We start from the raw sequence: 9,286 nt of genomic DNA on the forward strand, positions 1-9,286 counted from the left end.
CCTCTCCTAGTTATCCTGAGAAGAGCTTCTTTCCCAGAGCTGGAGGAGCACTAAGCTGATCCAGGCTGCATCTTGCAGATAAATGCTTGGGTAATAACCCTTAGGTTATCACCAGAGGATAGTGAGATGTGGCAGCACAACAATCCCTGCCAGAGTTTACTCTGAAGTCTCAGACCATGAGTAGGGGACTCAACCTAGGTCTTTGCTTAACTAAAGGAAAAGAAAGCCTCATTCTTGCTTGCTCAGTCACTGTTTTCATACACGCTAAACAAAAGCAGAAAACAACACTGCTACTGGCAGAATGGGGACAGATATTTTTAGTGACACCTCTCTTGGATAATTATGACCTAGCAGAGAGCTCATTTGAGGGGCTGGAGCGATTATTATTCTTTTGTTTTAGAGTTAACTATTAAGGCATGAAGCCTAGCTGCAAATGGACTAAAGAGTAAGCCACCTGGGAATATTAAGGCGATGAATGTTAGCAAGGAGGAAAGAAATCACCTAGTAATAAAAGTCCTTCAGTCAAATTCTGAAAGCCAAACCTTTTGCTGCAGGTAACTAATACACCTTTTTGTATGAATTTACTGCCCTTTACTCATACTCTCTATAGTTATTTGACTTTTACCAAACTAATCCATGTGCATAATTTTAAAAGTCAAGAGTATTAAAAGGCTTGTGAAAAAAGAGCAGTTTCTTACCAACCCCCACCAGCAACCACCCTCAACTTTTTAGCCTTCTCTTTGCATATACTTCCAATATTTCTAAACAATATGCTTCTACTGCCATCTCTTAATTTATTACAGCCATTACCTATTAGATGAAAGAAAAGGACTTAGCTGTTCCATCCCTGCCAATTTCTCCTTGTGCTATCCCAGTAATACCACATATTCTGGTAGCAGTACATTATAAAATATTGTTCATTGATTATTCAAATAACGTACAACCAATACACATTCTTCTTTGTACAGTCCATCAATTTTTCCCGGCACCTGTAAATGCTTGTTGTTGTTTTCTTTTCTTTTTATTTGCCTGGTTTCCAATGTACCTATTTTTTAAATTTTACAAATGCCACATGCCTATCCATCATATTTTCCATATCCTATTTATTTTAATTGGTCTCCAGGTCTGTTCCTTGGGACTATGTATCAATGATAACATGCCAGCGTTTCCCAAGAAAAACAGGTTGGTAGTACACCTAACAATGAAGCCTAATTTGATTCTTTCTCAAGTGTAATCAGCACATGTCTCTGCAATGCAGCACAAGACAGTGAATTTTAAGGATAAATATTAACTTAATTGATCATTTCAAGCCATATACATTGTATTCTAAAATACTGTCTCCTAAAGACATTTGCAGGATTTTCTTTTCTTTCTTCCATTTAACTCGCTTCTCCCCAAAATTCACAAAAAATAAAATACATGACACTTAACTGGGCCAGGATAGTTAAGTGTCAAGAACCCAAACGGTCGCTGGTGTCGGGCTGGGTTCAAGTAATGACCCAGAAACTACCACCTATAATATTGGCCAAGTTTTTTTTTAAAACATGCTCCAGTTTTCTCATCTTTAAAATGGGGATAATAACATCTACCTCACACAGTTCACAAGCATTAAATTAGACAATACAGATTATTAATATATATGAAGAGCCCAACATATGACAGGAATTCAAAATATTAGGTCTTAAAATCTGAAAAGATGCCCAACCTCACTATAAAAAACTGCAAACTAAAACAATGAGATTTCTTTCATCTGATAATTGGCAATTTTTAAAAAGGTTTACAATATCCAATCTCTGCCACAGAGTGGGTAAGCACACTACCCAGCCCATGTTCATTCATTCAACATATATTTAAGCAGATACTACAAGACAATGTGCTTGACACTGGGTTATAATAATAAAACCCACATTCTACTAAGGAATCTTTTTGGAGAGTAATTTGGTAATATCTACCAATAATTTTTAAATACATACCCCCCCGATCCAACAATTCCACTTTTGAGGATTTATCTCACTGAAACAGTTCCACAAAACAATGTGCAAAATACATATATACTTTATCAATACCTTAGTGTATCTATAGAATATCTTTCTACATAAGTACCAAGACATACCATCAACTTAAACTGCAGAAAAATACAGTCTTTCCCATTTCTGTAAAGCAAAATAATGTATCAGTGTATGCTAAAAAAAAAGAAGGTTAACAATAGTTATATCTGGGAGCAAGAACACAGAATACTTTTACTTGCTATCCTATACACTCACCTCAATTCTATTTCATTGCTTTTACAATAAGCATGTATTATTTTTACTAACTGATGCTCTGGAATTAGACCTGGATTCAACTATAATTTTACCACTTACTAACTTGGTGGGTGAAATAATTTATATTCCCTAATCCTCAATACCATCAACTGGAAAATGGGAATAACAACAGCACCTACCTTAGGTATTTTGATAACCTTAGGTTATTTTGATGATTAAACAGCAGAGTCTCTGGCATAAAATGCTCAAGAGGTGCTAACTAGCACGATCAGACCCTTTTCCAAGAGGGGTCCCCATGTTCTAACAGTAAATCTAGAACTTCCATTTACATACAGACTCAGAAGAACTCTCTGGTTGGCAAATTAAGAGCTCTATTAAGTATAAACTTTAAAATTAAATTGCTCCACATCACAGTCCTAACAGTGCTCAAATATGTACACATATGAAAACGAATCACATCAATAGTCACTTATTCTATCAGGCTTCTAAATATTTACTTTGCACGCAGAGGAGCTGTACTTTCAGCCACACTCAGTCTCATTCTTTACCGTAAGTTGCATTCTGGAAGTTTTCTGCATCAGAATTACCCCATTCACAGACAGATTCACAGCGGGGAGGGGGGATCCTCGAGTTCTGCAACGTAAGGGCCTTTGGCCCAGAACCTGATTTTAAATAAGATCCCCAGGTGCTTCTTACGCATACTAAATTTTAAGAATTACTACTGTACAATAAAAGTTCCTAAAAAGATTTTAAAATTTGCATTCCAAATAGTGAACTATATAATGTTTTCCCATAAAATGAAAATAATGCATATCCATTTAGCACAACCAGAAAAAAAGCCAAACTTGACAAAACAAAAACAAAACCTAAAACCACCAAGAATCTCAATTCAATAGTGCTGGAGAGTTCTTCTGAATTAAGCAGGTAACTAATAATTTCTCTTGGGAGAGTATGATGGCTCTCTATTCTGTACTACTTCATTTCTCCAAATATATTACTCTTCTCCTGCTCTATGTAATTAGAACACTGCTGCTGCATAATATCCGACATGATAACAAGAATGACTAGAAAAAATCTCTAAGTACATGAAGTATTCAAAACCTAGTAATCCTCTCAAATCTCAGCTTGCTGAGATTGCCTCAACCATTTATTTAAATGCTTGTTTTTACTATGAAAGAAGGCTGATTACAAGAATTAACTTCTTTTATCTTGAGATTTGGAAATTTTTGAATACGAGAAGAAGCAACAGAGCAAATAAAAGTATTTCTTTCTGCCCCTATCTGCGCCCCCCCACCCCAAAAAAGAAGGCTGACTATACATGCAACAGACAGAGAAGAGAGACTGAGAAAAAAATAAATTAGTAGTATTACAATGGGCTAACACTAACTTAATTCATCAATGGTCTAAATAAATTCTATTCCATTAAATTTTTCGTGTTATCTTAATTCTACTGTAATATAAGCTTATAAATGACTTTCATTTTTTAAACATTAACCGTTAACTCCCACTAAAAGTTAAAAAGTCATACAAGCTCCCAACCAACCCAATTTTCCTTAAAATAAAAGAGACGTAGAAGAAAAGCATAAACCAGCACGAAAGCATCATCTTATAGCGAAAAACAACACTAGAACAAATTAACACAAGCGAACTACACTTGTGACCTAGTGGTAGCATCGATTACTTACAGATGAATTCAATTCTTTGAGCCTCCTAGTTCCCAGAGGGAGAACTTAAGCTTCGCATGGCTCTCTAGCAACCCTTCTGGCTGACTGAAGGAACACAGTGGCTGCTTCAAAGTAAAGGAATGGAAGCCAGAATGAGGGTATCTTCTCAAGAAACAAAACGGAACCTTTAAATGAGGGAGAAAACCAACAGCCAGCACCAAACAGCAGAAGTGGCTTTTGAGACAAGACAGTAAGGAGGAAGGGGAAGTAGATTAGAGAGAGAAAGAGAGAGAGAAAAGTGGGGAGGGAGGCAAATGACTTGCATTATACAAATACGTATTTAGTGTCTATACTGAAATGGAGAGACCTAGAGATAGCAAGGGAAGGCAAAAGCTGAAGGAAAAAGTGAAGGAGGGACAAGAAAGCCAAAATAGACAAATGCTGGTTTCTCCCATGTGTCTTTTTAAATATATTCTGAGTCCACAATACTAAGTTAGACTTCGAGTGAACTTCAGCTCCTCTGCAAACTGTACTTTTATAGAATTTGAAGCCAACGATAATAACTTTCTACACAAGCCGTGACTAATATGGCTTATGATATATACATATACACATATACAGAGAGCGCTGCAAATGAAAAATACGTGTTTCTCTTTCGCCAAAATCTTTCCTAGGAGCACTGCACCCAACAACTGCTTTTTTAATTTTTCAAACAAATATTTTTCAGAGAGTAGTTCCCCCAAAATAGCGACAGAAATAAAGGCATCTCTTCTGGCTCCGTTAGCAAACTTTCTAACGCACGGTACTAATAGGGTTGCAGGATTCCTTCACGAAATTCGGGCCCCAAACACCAACATTCGGTGACGTGGTTGCCGTGCAGGTTGAAGGAGCATCACCACCACATTTGCAGCCTGCCCCAAATCCCCCGCCTCCCGGGCTAAGTCAGACTGACTCAGAAAATGAGTTCCCTGTGCCTCCCAGGCTTCTTCCGAGCCCCTTCTGCGCAAACCCTCACGATGAAGGCATGAAATTTCATGGAGAACCACCCCAAGGAGCCCCCGGCTCTGCCCCAGAGCCAAGGCCGGAGGAAGACGGTCCCCAGGAAGGAAGCGCCCCAAAAGGGGAAACGTGGAGTCTGGAGCCCAGGGGACTCCTCTCCTCGTCTAGCCGCCCCGACTCGAACCCCTCGGCCGGCCCGGCGGCCCTGGGAGACCTCGGCCCGAACCTCCGGGGCCGACTCCCGCGGCGGGGCCGGGAGAAAGAAGCACCGGCGCAGCGCCGAGCGCCGCCGCCCGCTCTCACCGTGGCGCAGCTGCTCCGCTCCACTACCGGCCGGCCCCTCCGCAGCGGTGCGAGCGGCCGCCGACCCCGTTGCTGCTCCCGGAGCGCAGCGTCTGTGTCCGCCGCCGTCACCGCCACAGCCTCCTTCCTCGCCACAGCCGCCGCCGCTACCGCCGCCGCCCGGTCGCCGAAGCAGCACAGCCGCCTCGCTTCCGCTCCTGTCAGGGTCCCGCGAGAACTTCTTCGCGCGGCTCCTCCCCGCCCCGCCCCCCACGAGACTTCTCCCGGCGGAAAAGGTCCACAGCGCAAGCGCTCCTCCTCCGCCCGGCCTTCGCAGGTCGACTTTCGAGGTGCCAGGGCGCACGCGCCAGGACGCCGCGCCGCAGGTGGCACCGGAATGGATCCGCCCCCATGTCCTTGTAACCCTCTCGTTGCCAGAGCGAGTAAATTACTCCGCGGACCTGAAGGTGTAACTCTTTCCAAACCATAATCACTTTCCCTTGTTCCACCAAACCAAGGGCATTGGGGGTAGGGGGATCCCCCTCCAAAGCGAAGCACTCTAAATAGAGAATCGGGTCTTGAAATGTTTGAGAATCGTTCCATACAAACGCTGCAGTGTTAGATGAAATAACGGATTCGTTCATTCATTGATCAAATTATGTGCCTAATATGTATTCGGTATAAAAGATGCAACGACGAACAAAAATCCCGAACCTCAAGGAATTCACGGTTTGGAGGAGTAAGGAAAGTAGACGATGCCATAGCTACTGTTAAAATTATTTGGGGAATGCTGAGGATGCTACAAAAAAGGAGGGAGGGTCACTTACTCTGCCCGTCGCAGAAAAGTCTTCGCAGGGAAGGTGATGTGGTGATGTTTGGACTGAGTCTTGGAGGATGAGTAGGAGTTCGCCAGGCTCAGAAGCCGGGGTAAAAGCGTTCCAGGCAGAGGGAGCGTTGCATACAGAGGAACGGAGGCGTGAGAAAGAATGAAGTGTTCAGTGCAAGGCTAAGAAGTTCGATGTCTGTACGTGAATACGGAGGAGTGGCAGAAGATGGGGCTTGGAGAAGTAATTCTTGTTTTTCAGTTCCAAAAGCTCTTTCCAGTTAAAGGAGAGAACAGAATGCACCTAACGTTAATGTGCTTTCTGAAAGCCAACAAATAGCATTGAAATGAGAATAACCAAACCTCTGATTCTATAGAGGAAGCAAACCCAGTGAAATAAGGGAGATGAATTGTTCTTTGGGCAAGTATTTATTGACCATCAACTGCAGGCAAAGTACTAGGGAGAGTAAAAGATGACCCCGACAGAGCTTCTGCTTTCAGCAGTTTGTGATCTAGAGAAAGTTGCCTCATCTGCAAGGCAAAGCAGTTGGCCCCAAGTACCACTGAACTACATCTAGGACTGCAGAGAGGAAAGCGCCATTACTTGGAACTGGAACTTGAAAGCAGGGACGAAAGCAGATAGGCCAGAGCCCAGGATTGGGATGTGTTGGGGTGGAGGATGGGATGGGGTGGGGTGGAGGATGGGGTGGGGTGGGGGCAGGGTGGAGGGGTGAGATGCAAGGCCAAGAGGCACGGCTTAGGTTTCATGATCAACTGATGTGCAACCGACTCTGAAGTTTTCTGAGCAGGAGATGCCTGATATGAGGGGACTGTAGCAAGAGGGCCATTTATTTAGCACCTGCTTATACAGCATGGAGAATATCTCCATTTTATAGACTTGGAAACTGAGGTTTGGAGAGGTTACTAACTTACCCAAGGAAACCCAAATTTAGCAGCCCCAGGGTTTGAACCTGGGCCTGTGTTATTCTAAAACCCATATTCTCCCCCACTATGACACTCTGTCCTAGATTGGTGGCCAGTAAAATGGAAATGAAAGGGAAGGACTTGGCTGCTGAGCCAAGAGGAAGAGGCCAGCTCTTCGTTTGGGAGGCCCTGGGTGACAGGAGAAGAAAATGAATCTGCAAGTCAGAGTAGCTGACTGGGCTGGGGGTGGGGTAGGGAGAACGGTGCACCAGGGTGTGGTGGGGGAGGTGGGTAAGGAGATGATGATGCCCCAGGTTTGGAAATGTAGAGTCCAACGCTCCAGGAGACATCCAGGTGGAAATATCCAGTATACTGATGAAAAGCTCCATGCATTCAGTCATTCTCTGCACCATTTACTGAGCTTCTACTCTGAAGATAGCACAGCCCTTCTGGGAGTTTGCAACCTAAAAGGGAAGACATCCATCTGGAAGTATGACAGGGTAGTGCTAGAGGTTTTGGAAACACACAGAAGGGAAACTGACCTAGTCCAGGATCAGGGAAGGCTGAGGAAGTAACGTTTAAGCTGAGAGCTGAAGGGACAGCATTGGCTAGCCAGACGGAGAGGGAGAGATTGTTCTAGTCAGAGAGTACAGCATGTGCAAAGGCCATTAAAGGAGAACCTGGGGGAGCCAGTTATAGCTGGGACGAGGAGATCAAAAGGGAAGAAGGATGTGCATGTGGCCAAAGCAGTTGGAGAGGCTTCTGCAGGGCCTTTTCAACGTTGCTCAAGACTTGGCACTTGATGCTCTGAGATACTGAAGCAGGAGTGGCCGGTGGTCAGATTTTCATTTTCAAAACACTTTATCACTCTGGCTGCAGAATGGAAAATTGATTGGAACTAAGATATTGATCACCTACAAGTTAAGATCTCCAGTCCTTTGCAAGACTTTCAGTTGGCCCCTACCCTCTATGTCTCCAGCCAACCCAACGCCCCTCCCCACCTCCATCCTGACACACACACTCTACCAATACTAAACCATTTGTGGTTTGCGGAAGATGCCATGATCTTTTGAGGGTCCATATCTTTGTACAAGCTGTTTCCTCTGGCCGGTTGGCCTTCTCCCCTTCTTTAGCCCCCCAAGTTAGTTTTAGGGCTCCTTCTCCAAAATTCCTGCTGTACCTCCAATCTCATTGCATTATCGTTTGTTTGCTTCTCAGCTTCCTGATGGTCTCCAAGCTTCAGGACAGATAAGACCATGCCTTTTCACATTTATTTTGCCAGCACCCAATACAGTGAGTGGCACAAAATAGGTTAAATGGAGTGAATAAATGGATGGATGGATGGATGGATGGATGGTTGGATAGGTGAATAAATAACGGAAGTTGACTAGATATAAAGCTGTGGCTGCTTCTCTGCACAGTGGTGATATTTGAAGCTAAGGAAGTGGCTGATAACTAAGCAGATGCTAGATGCCTAATAGAACAGAAGAGAAAAAGTTACGTATTTCCTTTAAAATGCAGTATTAATAAAATAGACTCTGAGTATACCCATGTAAAAATATATGGATATAGACCAGATTTGGAAGAGAACATTTAAAAATAAAAACAGTTGTGTTGAAATGGTGCCAGTTGTGAATAACTTTAAAAAAAATCTTCAAGCAGTTGTTACACTGTCATCTCGATACATTTTTTTATTCTAGACACAGACCCTGCAATTTGAGAAATTGCTGCCCAAGATTGCTTGATGCAGAGAAAAAAAACCACAGGAGAGGCAGTAGTAGCTGGAATTTATGTTTGTGGCTAATGCTAAGCAGAGAAAAGAAAATGGAAGAAGGGGCAAGTGATGAAGTAAAAGTCACACCCTGATATGAAAACCTGTTGTAACTGTAGCAGAACTTGCTAATCACAAACTGGTCACATCAGTCATTTCAGAATGCTGAAATTAATCACCAAAAAGTCTCTCTCTTTCCCATTGGGGTGTGTGGTGAATTTTAGTCGTTGGAAAGTGTTCCTGGTGGTTTTGCTTCCTGGGAGTTATGGTGCTGCCACCTGCAGGTGAAGAACAGAACATTGCCCTAGAATTTAGGGAACCCGCAGCCCCTGCAAAACTGCCCTGACAGTTGACCCATCCCTTAAGCTGGGTTCAGTACCGTCTCAGGCACATCCTCTGGGCCAACATTTCTGAGTTTTTTTAATAGGAAGAACCAGATAGCCAGTGACAGCCTAAACCCGGTCATTTGAAATTCTACTCCCACTAGCCAGATTGATCCTGAAAGTTCTCGTCTAGAATTTCCTTTGCTGGAGCTGTGAATGGGGACTGTAAATGGCTC

General features: G+C 43.1%; 1 protein-coding gene across 2 annotated transcripts in view; it reads right to left on the reverse strand.

Moving 5' to 3' along the window:
• The window catches only part of GRB2 (growth factor receptor bound protein 2), a 70,949-nt gene extending 65,532 nt beyond the window's left edge, over positions 1 to 5,417 (reverse strand). For both annotated transcript variants that reach the window (XM_037807935.1, XM_037807934.1), the window contains exon 1: positions 5,231 to 5,417. The gene's annotated coding sequence lies outside the window, so the exon portion shown is untranslated. The remainder of the gene's footprint in view (positions 1 to 5,230) is intronic.
• Positions 5,418 to 9,286: the final 3,869 nt, after the last annotated feature.

The sequence above is a fragment of the Choloepus didactylus genome, chromosome 18, assembly GCF_015220235.1.
Source record: "Choloepus didactylus isolate mChoDid1 chromosome 18, mChoDid1.pri, whole genome shotgun sequence".
NCBI classification, from domain to species: Eukaryota; Metazoa; Chordata; class Mammalia; order Pilosa; family Megalonychidae; genus Choloepus; species Choloepus didactylus.